Source organism: Oncorhynchus masou, chromosome 6 (assembly GCF_036934945.1).
Source record: "Oncorhynchus masou masou isolate Uvic2021 chromosome 6, UVic_Omas_1.1, whole genome shotgun sequence".
Lineage (NCBI taxonomy): Eukaryota > Metazoa > Chordata > Actinopteri > Salmoniformes > Salmonidae > Oncorhynchus > Oncorhynchus masou.
In genome coordinates this window covers 67,195,006-67,208,522 of record NC_088217.1, presented here as the reverse complement: position 1 = coordinate 67,208,522, position 13,517 = coordinate 67,195,006, and the positions used below count along the sequence as shown (strand labels likewise).

Sequence of the window (13,517 nt, the reverse complement as noted above, 5' to 3'; positions counted from 1 at the left end):
GCTGCGGGGACTTGCTTTCATTCAGCCACAAGAGCATTAGTGAGGTCGGGCACTAATGTTGGGCGATTAGCCTGGCTCGCAGTCTGGGTTCCAATTCATCCCAAAGGTGTATGATGGGTTTGAGGTCAGGGCTCTGTACAGGTCAGCCAAGTCCTTCCACACCTATCTCAACAAACCATTTCTGTATGGACCTCGCTTTGTAAACGGGGGAATTATCATGCTGAAACAGGAAAGGGCCTTCCTCAAACTGTTGCCACAAAGTTGGAAGCACAGAATCGTCTAGAATTTCATTGTATGCTGTAGCGTTAAGATTTCCCTTCACTGGAACTAAGAGGCCTAGCCCGAACCATGAAAAACAGACCCAGACCATTATTCCTCCTCCACCAAAATTTCCAGTTGGCACTATGCATTCGGGCAGGCAGCGTTCTCCTGGCATCAGCCAAACACTGATTTGTCCAATGGCAGCGAGCTTTACACCACTCCAGCCAACACTTGGCATTGCGCATGATGATCTTAGGCTTGTGTGCAGCTGCTCGGCCATGTAAATCGATGTCATTAATGTGCTAACATTGCTTCTGAAAATAGACTATTTTTACGCCCTACACGCTTCAGTGGTACCGTTCTGTGAGCTTGTGTGGCCTACCACTTTGCGGCTGAGCCGTTGTTGCTCCTAGACGTTTCCACTTCACAATAACAGCTCTTACAGTTGACCCGGGGCAGCTCAGGCAGAAATTGAACTGACTTGTTGGAAAGGTGGCATCCTATGACGGTGCCATGTTGAAATTCACTGAGCTCTTCAATAAGGCCATTCTACTGCCAATGTTTGTCTATGGAGATTGCATGGCTGTGTGTTCTATTCTATACACCTGTCATCAATGGGTGTGGCTGAAATAGCCGAATACACTAATTTAAAGGGGTGTCCATTATTTTGTATATATAGTATATTGCCCACATACTTTTGGTGATGCAGTGTATGTTCCCTGCACTGCTCTAGTCTGCGTGTGATTTATTGTGAACTATTTTACATTTTCAACTACAATGAACAGGAAATCAACACACTCTGATCACCTTATAACTCCTGCCAACCTTAGTTTCCCACGGTGCATTGTAGTTTTAAACATGCGATTGAAGAATTGAAGTCAATATGTATTAAGAGGAACCCCTGAAGTGACACATACAGCCATGACTGAGGTTTTTGACAGTTCGGCTTGCACGTGACCGGCCAACAATGGCCCTAAAGGGGTCCTTTATTCGGCCTGTATATGACAATGACATCTGTGTGAAGAGTATCCTGAGCAGTGCAATGATGGTATGTTTTCTTGTCATGCTTCAAACTGAAGGGAAGCCATTGGAAAACATTGGCATTCTCAGAAAAGGCCAGAACATCAACATTTAAATATCTAATTTCATTATTGTTTTCTGTTGGAATATTCATATTTGTTACACCATTAGAAGCCTACACACGGAGAACTGTCAACACAACTACAGTTTTAAGCTTCAAAACTGTAGGAGGATGATAAGAATAAGAAAGGAGCTGAAAGAAAGATTTCATTCGTGTCTATGATTACTTCGTACAAAAACATGAATGCTGTGCTAGAGTGACACTAGGCTGGACTGGCGGTCTAAGCTGCTGCCCGTAGAACACAGTTTGCTGCAGCATGGGTTCGATTCAGACCCATTTGCTATTTCAGCACTCTCTCCCCCATCTTTCCTCTCCTCCAACAAACAACTATTTATGTAATGATTGGGACTGCCCCACATGATGATACAATTTACAATCATGTTTGACAGACACGCACCCAAAACAGACTTTGATAAAAGGGATTACTTTGGACCAAATCAGACGTGAAACTGCTCGGGTTTACACTACCAACTTCTCAGGGGCATCAAAGGGTTAGGGTTGGATTTGTGTTTTCTGAGAGCGATACTCTTAAGAGCGAGGAGGGATTCATTGCAGGCCTTGGAAATGAATGATGGCGGTAGGAGGAAACCATATCGACCACGGTCCTCCAGCTCAAAGGTGAAGGAGTAGTGGATGCCCAGGTTGTAGGCCCAGTCGTCAGAACCTCCAGGGGCTAAGTCTGGAGAAGGACGAAGGAAGAACAAGGAATTTAACTTGTTTTGTAGTGACTGTTTATAAAGCAATAACTTATAACAGCTTTACAAAGCAATTGTCAGCATTTTATTATAAAACAGCCTGGTCTCATAGACTAGATGTAACATAGTGAATGTAAATTTGGGACACACAAATTAGTATATGTTGTGTTTGGTATATTTACATAAGTGATGGTTGCTTAATGCAAAAACTAAAGTAAGATGGTTGGTCAGGGTGGATTGGTGGGCTAATGAGAAACTTTTCAACTACTTACTACTTGTTTTCTACTTTGCAACTACTTAGCATTTTAGTTAACCCTTCTGTCAGGACCCGGTTACGAACCTGGGTCTCCGGAGTGAGAAACAGTCACTTAACCAACTGAGCCACGAATAGTCAGCAGAACCCAGAAGATGAGGCAGACACAGCAGTACTTAAGACGGTGTATTTAATAAAGTAAAAAAGGAGAAGTCCTTCAATACAAAATGGCAAATCCAAAAGGTGGTAGGTATAGAACAAAAAAGCCTCAAGAGATACTCAAAAACAAAAACAGAATTCCACAAGAGCATCCACCGGAAACGACAAGAATACACAGAACACTAGGGCTGGGTGCTAACATACAAACACAGAGCACAGAACTGAGGGAAACTAAGGGTTTAAATACAATCAGGGAAAACGAGGCACAGGTGCAAATAATAATGGGGAACAAGGGAAAAAACATAAGGTCAAAAAGCACAATGGGGGCATCTAGTGACCAAAACCCGGAACAACCCTGGCCAAATCCTGACACCTTCCTCCTAACCCTTTCAGCTAACCATTCCCTAACCCTAACCTTAACTCTTTAACCACATTCTAAAAATATTGTACATTTTGCACATTCGTAACATATTGACCATTTTGCAAATTCGTAAAATACAGTACCAGTCAAAAGTTTGGACACACCTACTCATTCAAGGGTTTATGTTTATTTGTACTAGTTTCTAAATTGTAGAATAATAGTGAAGACATCAAAACTATGAAATTACACATATGGAATCATGTAGTAACAAAAAGTGTTTAACAAATCTACTACATTTACATTTAAGTCATTTAGCAGACGCTCTTATCCAGAGCGACTTACAAATTGGTGAATTCACCTTCTGACATCCAGTGGAACAGCCACTTTACAATAGTGCATCTAAATCATTTAAGGGGGGGGTGAGAAGGATTACTTATCCTATCCTAGGTATTCCTTGAAGAGGTGGGGTTTCAGGTGTCTCCGGAAGGTGGTGATTGACTCCGCTGTCCTGGCGTCGTGAGGGAGTTTGTTCCACCATTGGGGGGCCAGAGCAGCGAACAGTTTTGACTGGGCTGAGCGGGAACTGTACTTCCTCAGTGGTAGGGAGGCGAGCAGGCCAGAGGTGGATGAACGCAGTGCCCTTGTTTGGGTGTAGGGCCTGATCAGAGCCTGGAGGTACTGCGGTGCCGTTCCCCTCACAGCTACGTAGGCAAGCACCATGGTCTTGTAGCGGATGCGAGCTTCAACTGGAAGCCAGTGGAGAGAGCGGAGGAGCGGGGTGACGTGAGAGAACTTGGGAAGGTTGAACACCAGACGGGCTGCGGCGTTCTGGATGAGTTGTAGGGGTTTAATGGCACAGGCAGGGAGCCCAGCCAACAGCGAGTTGCAGTAATCCAGACGGGAGATGACAAGTGCCTGGATTAGGACCTGCGCCGCTTCCTGTGTGAGGCAGGGTCGTACTCTGCGGATGTTGTAGAGCATGAACCTACAGGAACGGGCCACCGCCATGATGTTGGTTGAGAACGACAGGGTGTTGTCCAGGATCACGCCAAGGTTCTTAGCGCTCTGGGAGGAGGACACAATGGAGTTGTCAACCGTGATGGCGAGATCATGGAACGGGCAGTCCTTCCCTGGGAGGAAGAGCAGCTCCATCTTGCCGAGGTTCAGCTTGAGGTGGTGATCCGTCATCCACACTGATATGTCTGCCAGACATGCAGAGATGCGATTCGCCACCTGGTCATCAGAAGGGGGAAAGGAGAAGATTAATTGTGTGTCGTCTGCATAGCAATGATAGGAGAGACCATGTGAGGTTATGACAGAGCCAAGTGACTTGGTGTATAGCGAGAATAGGAGAGGGCCTAGAACAGAGCCCTGGGGGACACCAGTGGTGAGAGCACGTGGCGAGGAGACAGATTCTCGCCACGCCACCTGGTAGGAGCGACCTGTCAGGTAGGACGCAATCCAAGCGTGGGCCGCACCGGAGATGCCCAACTCGGAGAGGGTGGAGAGGAGGATCTGATGGTTCACAGTATCGAAGGCAGCCGATAGGTCTAGAAGGATGAGAGCAGAGGAGAGAGAGTTAGCTTTAGCAGTGCGGAGCGCCTCCGTGATACAGAGAAGAGCAGTCTCAGTTGAATGACTAGTCTTGAAACCTGACTGATTTGGATCAAGAAGGTCATTCTGAGAGAGATAGCGGGAGAGCTGGCCAAGGACGGCACGTTCAAGAGTTTTGGAGAGAAAAGAAAGAAGGGATACTGGTCTGTAGTTGTTGACATCAGAGGGATCGAGTGTAGGTTTTTTCAGAAGGGGTGCAACTCTCGCTCTCTTGAAGACGGAAGGGACGTAGCCAGCGGTCAGGGATGAGTTGATGAGCGAGGTGAGGTAAGGGAGAAGGTCTCCGGAAATGGTCTGGAGAAGAGAGGAGGGGATAGGGTCAAGCGGGCAGGTTGTTGGGCGGCCGGCCGTCACAAGAAGCGAGATTTCATCTGGAGAGAGAGGGGAGAAAGAGGTCAGAGCACAGGGTAGGGCAGTGTGAGCAGAACCAGCGGTGTCGTTTGACTTAGCAAACGAGGATCGGATGTCGTCGACCTTCTTTTCAAAATGGTTGACGAAGTCATCTGCAGAGAGGGAGGAGGGGGGGAGGGGGAGGAGGATTCAGGAGGGAGGAGAAGGTGGCAAAGAGCTTCCTAGGGTTAGAGGCAGATGCTTGGAATTTAGAGTGGTAGAAAGTGGCTTTAGCAGCAGAGACAGAGGAGGAAAATGTAGAGAGGAGGGAGTGAAAGGATGCCAGGTCCGCAGGGAGGCGAGTTTTCCTCCATTTCCGCTCGGCTGTGAGCTCGCAATGAGTCGTCGAGCCACGGAGCGGGAGGGGAGGACCGAGCCGGCCTGGAGGATAGGGGACATAGAGAGTCAAAGGATGCAGAAAGGGAAGAGAGGAGGGTTGAGGAGGCAGAATCAGGAGATAGGTTGGAGAAGGTTTGAGCAGAGGGAAGAGATGATAGGATGGAAGAGGAGAGAGTAGCGGGGGAGAGAGAGCGAAGGTTGGGACGGCGCGATACCATCCGAGTAGGGGCAGTGTGGGAAGTGTTGGATGAGAGCGAGAGGGAAAAGGATACAAGGTAGTGGTCGGAGACTTGGAGGGGAGTTGCAATGAGGTTAGTGGAAGAACAGCATCTAGTAAAGATGAGGTCGAGCGTATTGCCTGCCTTGTGAGTAGGGGGGGAAGGTGAGAGGGTGAGGTCAAAAGAGGAGAGGAGTGGAAAGAAGGAGGCAGAGAGGAATGAGTCAAAGGTAGAACGTGGGGAGGTTAAAGTCGCCCAGGACTGTGAGAGGTGAGCCGTCCTCAGGAAAGGAGCTTATCAGGGCATCAAGCTCATTGATGAACTCTCCGAGGGAACCTGGAGGGCGATAAATGATAAGGATGTTAAGCTTGAAAGGGCTGGTAACTGTGACAGCATGGAATTCAAAGGAGGCGATAGACAGATGGGTAAGGGGAGAAAGAGAGAATGACCACTTGGGAGAGATGAGGATCCCGGTGCCACCACCCCGCTGACCAGAAGCTCTCGGGGTGTGCGAGAACACGTGGGCGGACGAAGAGAGAGCAGTAGGAGTAGCAGTGTTATCTGTGGTAATCCATGTTTCCGTCAGTGCCAAGAAGTCGAGGGACTGGAGGGAGGCATAGGCTGAGATGAACTCTGCCTTGTTGGCCGCAGATCGGCAGTTCCAGAGGCTACCGGAGACCTGGAACTCCACGTGGGTCGTGCGCGCTGGGACCACCAGATTAGGGTGGCCGCGGCCACGCGGTGTGGAGCGTTTATATGGTCTGTGCAGAGAGGAGAGAACAGGGATAGATAGACACATAGTTGACAGGCTACAGAAGAGGCGACGCTAATGCAAAGGAGATTGGAATGACAAGTGGACTACACGTCTCGAATGTTCAGAAAGTTAAGCTTACGTAGCAAGAATCTTATTGACTAAAATGATTAAAATGATACAGTACTGCTGGAGTAGGCTAGCTGGCAGTGGCTACGTTGTTGACTTTGTAGGCTAGCTGGCAGTGGCTGCGATGTTGACACTACACTAATCAAGTCGTTCCGTCGAGTGTAATAGTTTCTACAGTGCTGCTATTCGGGGGCTAGCTGGCTAGCTAGCAGTGATGATTGCGTTACGTTACGTTAAAAGAACGACAATAGCTGGCTAGCTAACCTAGAAAATCGCTCTAGACTACACAATTGTCTTAGATACAAAGACGGCTATGTAGCTAGCTAGCTACGATCAAACAAATCAAACCGTTGTACTGTAATAGTTTCTACAGTGCTGCTATTCGGGGGCTAGCTGGCTAGCTAGCAGTGTTGATTGCGTTACGTTACGTTAAAAGAACGACAATAGCTGGCTAGCTAACCTAGAAAATCGCTCTAGACTACACAATTGTCTTAGATACAAAGACGGCTATGTAGCTAGCTAGCTACGATCAAACAAATCAAACCGTTGTACTGTAATGAAGTGAAATGAAAATGTGATACTACCTGTGGAGCGAAGCGGAAGTTAGTTGAAGTTCTGTTCGGTAGAGGTTGGCTAGCTGTTGGCTAGCTAGCTAGCAGCATCTCCTACGTTAAGGACGACAAATAGCTGGCTAGCTAACCTCGGTAAATTAAGATAATCACTCTAAGTCTACACACTCTAAACTACACAATTATCTTGGATACGAAGACAGCAAAGACAACTATGTAGCTAGCTAACACTTCACTAATCGAGTCGTTCAGTTGAGTGTAATAGTTTCTACAGTGCTGGTGGACAGTGGACGTTAGCTAGCTGCTTAGCTAGCTGCTGGGCAGATAGCAGTGTAGACTACGTTAGGACGACGAAATACGATAATTACGCAATTATCTTTGATACAAAGACGGCTATGTAGCTAGCTAAGAAGAAATTGCTAAGATTAGACAAATCAAACCGTTGTACTATAATAAAATGTAATGAAAAATGTAATGAAAAGTTATACTACCTGCGGACCGAAGTGTAGATGCGACCGCTCGCTCCAACCCGGAACCGGAAACTACTTACTAAATAGATTTTCTATTTGAGATTCTTCAAAATAGCCACCCTTTGCCTTGATGACTGGTTTGCACACTCTTGGCATTCTCTTTCAATTAACTGCTGTGCCTTGTTAAAAGTTAATTTGTGGAATTTCTTTCCACCTTAATGCGTTTGAGCCAATCAGATGTGTTGTGACAAGGTAGGGGTGGTATACAGACGATAGCGCTCTTTGGTAAAATACCAAATCCATATTATGGCAAGAACAGCTCAAATAAGAAAAGATAAATGACAGTCCATCATTACTTTAAGACATGAAGGTCAGTTTCTTCAAGTGCAGTCACAAAAACCATGAAGCGCTGTGATGAAACTGGCTCACATGAGGACCACCACAGGAAAGGAAGACCCAGAGTTACCTCTGCTGCAGAGGAAAAATTAATTAGAGTGAACTGCACCTCAGATTGCAGCACAAATAAATGCTTCATAGAGTTCAAATAACAAACACATCTCAACATCAACTGTTCAGAGGAGACTGCATGAAGGCCTTTATGGTCAAATTGCTGCAAAGAAACAACTACTAAAGGACACCAATAAGAAGAAAATAATTGTTTGGGCCATGAAACACAAGGAATGGACATTAGACTGGTGGAAATCAATCCTTTGGTCTGATGAGTACTAATTTGAGAGACTTTGTGAGACGCACAGTAGGTGAACAGATGATCTCCGCATGTGTGGTCCCCACGGTGAAGCATGGAGAAGGAGGTGTGATGGTGCTTTGCTGGTGACACTGTCTGTGTGTCACCAGCACTTATTTAGAATTAAAGGCACACTTAACCTGCATGGCAACCACAGCATTCTGCAGCAATACGCCATCCCATCTGGATTGCGCTTAATGGGACTAGCATTTGTTATTCAACAGGACAATGACCCAAAACACAACTCCATGCTGCATCAGTTGACCCGGCCTCCACAATCACCTGACCTCAACCTAATTGAGATGGTTTGGGATGAGTTGGACTGCAGAGTGAAGGAAAAGCAGCCAACAAGTGCTCAGCATATGTGAGAACTCCTTCAAGACTGTTGGAAAAGCATTCCAAATGAAGCTGCTTAAGATAATGCGAGAGTGTGCAAAGCTGCCATCAAGGCAAAGAGTGGCTACTTTGAAGATTCTAAAATATATTTGTTTAACACTTTTTTGGTTACTACATGATTCCATATATGTTTTTTCATAGTTTTGATGCCTTCACTAATATTATACAATGCAGAAAATAGTGAGAATAAAGAAAAACCTTGAATGAGTAGGTGTGTCCAAACTGTTGACTGGTACTGTATAAACTGAACAGAAAAATAAACTCAACATGTAAACTATTCTTTCCATGTTTCATGAGCTGAAAGAAAAGACACCAGAATTTTTCGCTACACAGTAAAATCTTATTTCTTTAAAATTGTGTGCACAAATCTTTATATCTGTCACGGATCCCTCTGGAACTGTCATTATGCACACCTGGTCCCTACCCCCTGATTAGTAATTGTATAAGTGTGCCCGTGGCTTACCATTGTCTGGTCGATTATTGTTCCCATGTCCGTTGGTTCGTGTGAGTACCTGTGCTATGTTGTTTTGGCTTTTGTGCCAGGTACAGTTGAAGTCGGAAGTTGACATACACCTTAGCCAAATACCTTCAAACTCAGTTTTTCACAATTCCTGACATTTAATTCCCTGTCTTAGGTCAGTTAGGATCACCAAATGTCAGAATAATTGTAGAGAGAATGATTTATTTCAGCTTTTATTTCTTTCATTACATTCCCAGTGTGTCAGAAGTTAACATACACTCAATTAGTATTTGGAAGCATTGCCTTTAAATTGTTTAACTTGGGTCAAACGTTTCAGGTAGCCTTCCACAAGCTTTCATCAATGCGTTGGGTGAATTTTGGCCCATTCCTCCTGACAGAGCTGGTGTAACTGAGTCAGGTTTGAAGGCCTCCTTGCTCGCACATGCTTTTTCCAGTTCTGCCCAAAAAAACTATAGGATTGAGGTCAGGGCTTTGTTATGGCCACTCCAATACCATGACTTTGTTGTCCTTAAGCCATTTTGCCACAACTTTGGAAGTATGCTTGGGGTCATTGTCCATTTGAAAGATCCATTTGCGACCAAGCTTTAATGATGTCTTGAGATGTTGCTTCAATATATCCACGTAATTTCCTCCTCATGATGCCATTTATTTTGTGAAGTGCACCAGTCCCTCCTGCAGCAAAGCATCCCCACAACATGATGTTGCTACCCCAGTGCTTCACGGTTGGGATGGTGATCTTTGGCGTGCAAGCCTGCCCCTTTTTCCTCCAAACATAACGATGTCCATTATGGCCAAACAGTTCTATTTTTGTTTCATCAGACCAGAGAACATTTCTCCAAAAAGTACGATCTCCCCATGAGCAGTTGCAAACCATAGTCTTGGTTTTTAATGGTGGTTCTGGAGCAGTGGCTTCTTCATTGCTGAACAGCCTTTTATAGATACGTTTGTACCTGTTTTCTCCAGCATCTTCACAAGGTCCTTTGCTGCTGTTCTGGGATTGATTTGCACTTTTCGCACCAAAGTATGTTCATCTCTAGGAGACAGAACGCATCTCCTTCCTGAGCTGTATGACGGCTGTGTGGTTCCATGGTGTTTATACTTGCGTACTATTGTTTGTACAGATGAATGTGGTACCTTCAGGCGTTTAGAAATTGCTCCCAATGATGAACCAGACTTGTGGAGGTCTACAATTATTTTCTGAGGTCTTGGCTGATTTCTTTTGATTTTCCCATGATGTCAAGCAAAGAGGCACTACGTTTGAAGGTAGGCCTTGAAATACATCCACAGGTAAACCTCCAATTGACTCAAATTATGTCAATTAGCCTATCAGAACCTTCTAAAGCCATGACACCATTTTCTGGAATTTTCCAAGCTGTTTAAAGGCACAGTCAACTTAGTGTATGTAAACTTCTGACCCACTGGAATTGTGATACAGTGAATTATAAGTGAAATAATCTGTCTGTAAACAACTGTTGGAAAATTACTTGTGTCATGCACCGACTTGCCAAAACTATAGTTTGTTAACAAGAAATTTGTGTTGTGGTTGAAAAACGAGTTTTAATTACTCCAACCTAAGTGTATGTAAACTTCCGACTTCAACTGTATGTCCATATGATGCACAGTGCTCGTGGAGAAGACCTTTTTTGTGTAGCTCAGATTGACATATTTGAAGGCACTGGCAGCATTCCAGACTGACTACATTGCAGAATCATGCCAGATCTCACTGGATCGTGGGATATGAGCTGACCACTTCATATATAAAATCTGACGCCCGACTGCGCAGTCGATGAGGTAGCACACGACTATCAACACCACGTGGTCAACACCACGTCTGCAATGTTGTCGTCCTGGAACGCAACCACTGACTCAATTTCGATACATCTCATTAATTGCCTTATTCTTTACCGTTGTCCATGTGTACTTGTACCCATCTGGGTTCATGACAGGCAGCACATAGATGTCCATACTGTTCAGCATCTCGGTGATGTCATTGTTTAGATTATAGAAATTCAAGGACTGAGGAAAGAGCACAGGGAAGATTCAACATTTTTATATAGCTGTCTATGTTCCAAATCAAAATAGTGGCTTTGTGATCATTACCAAAGCTAAGATGAATTTTCATTAGTGTAGTTAGACCACTGGGAATGGCTTTGATCACAGAAAAAAACTCTCAGAAAGGTATTGGAAAATCATTCAATGTTATAAATTGTTCATATGTAAGACTATTTCCCCTGATGTCAAAAACATCAAGAACAAAGTCAATATTCCTCTCATGCCAGCTGGGGTAGAACAATGACTTATTCCTTACAGTTATGTATGAATTATTCCACAAAAGAGCTTTATGTGGGGAAAATTTGTGCAGGAAACACATTTTAATATAGCTGTCTATGTTCCAAATCAAAATAGTGTGCAATTCGATTTAATACAATTCCAGAGCCATCATAAAAATGTTCAATTGTGCTTCATAACCAATGAGTTATGAAGATGCTATATAACCAAAGATCTATACTGTGTGGCCTATCAGAATAGAAAAGAGTATAAGTTGGTAGAAAAATCGGGGTTTTAGGAACATGGTACTGACATATTGCACAAACCACAGGCAGAAAGCTGGGGAGATCCACTCTCTAGCGTGAATGCCAGTCAATCCACATAGCTCTCTTTTCAGCTCTCTCTTGACGTCCAGACAACTGAAAAAGACAACAGAGAAATTCAATAATTTGATCAGTATAAAATGACTTATAAAATGACTATGACATTATTTAAAAATAGAATAATTGTATGAATCATTGCTAAAAAGGCAGCTTGGGGAACCTTGAGAACGTAGTGGGCGTTTTTCATACGATGAGCCAATCAGGATGACTTTGATCATGTCTGGGTGTTCCTGGGCAGTCTTGTTGATCCAATAGTATATCTATAAAAGAGACAGCATGATAACATTTTCATAATAAAAACATACTTGACATCTACCAGCTGGGATCACAAATGACCAGAGCCTTGTATTCATAAAGTGTTTCACAGTAGTATAACTGATCTAGGACCAGCTGCCCCTGGCCATATAATGGTACTATCTAAGAAGCATCATAACGATCCTAGATCAGCACTCTAACACTGAGACGCTGTATGAATATGGGCCCAGAATAGGTTATGATGTTAAAGTAATGTTAATGGGATGTTACATTGAGATTATGTTAATGTTACATTAAATTAAGGTTATGTTAATAACATTAGGTAATGACATGACACAGTCAGGTCTCTTATGTCCTCCAGAGAATGGTATCGATCATAATAAGATATGCTGCTTCGAGGGTCTGACGATTCATTCCTGGTCTGCATCTCGATCAGTTCCTCTCTGTTGTCCAGTAGCACTCTGAAACAAACACACATTCTTACTTACTCTTGGGGATTTCTCTGAACTATTAAAAACATTCTACATGCATTTCATAATACTGAAAGCTTATATCATGGATATGACCGTAAGGGCATAACATAACAAAATCAATATTGAAGTTTAAGCAAAGTTGGCTGGTAGTCCAAACCTGAGGCTTGAACTCAAGATCTTGCTACTGTAAACTCAACACCTTAGCCGTTAAGCCAAGAAATCTGAACTTTTTGACGAGGCAGTTAGGTGTTGTGTTAAAGTCGCTAAAATATGAGCATAGATCACATGACATACTGGCGTGGTAGGTGGTGTGTCTGCATCAGGTCTGTGACAGTCCCCAAGTTGTTGGCAGGAACAAACAGGTGCACCTTATTTCCATGGAGGGCCATATTAGAATATATTTTTGAAATCGTGGTCCAGAATCATATTACAGGGTTATACATAATGTGTATGACTGTGTTGACAGATATATCTACTATAAATCACATCCAGATATGCTACTTATTTTACTTTTTTAACATGAAGAGAAATAAAACACATCCCATGTTCTCCTTGTGCATTCAGCACCACGGACAGAACTCTTGTTAACAGGTATGCACAAAAACACAATAGAGCTCAACATTACATTTAAACTACTCAATCAGTGAAAGGAGTGAAGTCTCTGAGGGGCATTGACTAGAGCAGTGAAGTCAGGTGTAGTTTCTGACGTCACTATGCGCAGGATTGCTGAGAGGTGAGATTCAGTAAGAGATGATCTGTGCCTTGACTTGTTATATTTCATCACTGAAAATGTCTGTTCACATACATAGGTTGACCCAAACAGTATAAGCATCTTCTGAGCATGACTCCTAATCGTTTAAATGTTTTGTTCATTGAGAGATGCATAGAACCTCGCCAGTGACATTGTTTTGAATAATTCTCCAATCAGTGCATCAGACTGAAGATCGATAAGCTAAAGTTGCAGGTCAGTAGAAGCGTTATCCACATTGAAGGTGAAAGGAGAGGAAACCAACAGCATGTCATTTTCCAACACTTTGAAATCCTCAAAACGACGAGAAAACTCACCGCTCAATGCACGCAGCGCACCGATGTATACTTCTCCCGCTGGTCATCTAGTAGGGAACAGGCTAGTAGTGTTGGAAGGTGGGTGAGATTGTTGACTTCTA

General features: G+C 43.9%; 1 pseudogene; it reads right to left on the bottom strand.

The window, feature by feature from the left end:
- Window positions 1-1,448: 1,448 nt before the first annotated feature.
- On the bottom strand, window positions 1,449-12,740 carry LOC135541668 (carboxypeptidase B2-like; annotated as a pseudogene).
- Between the last annotated feature and the right edge of the window lie 777 nt (window positions 12,741-13,517).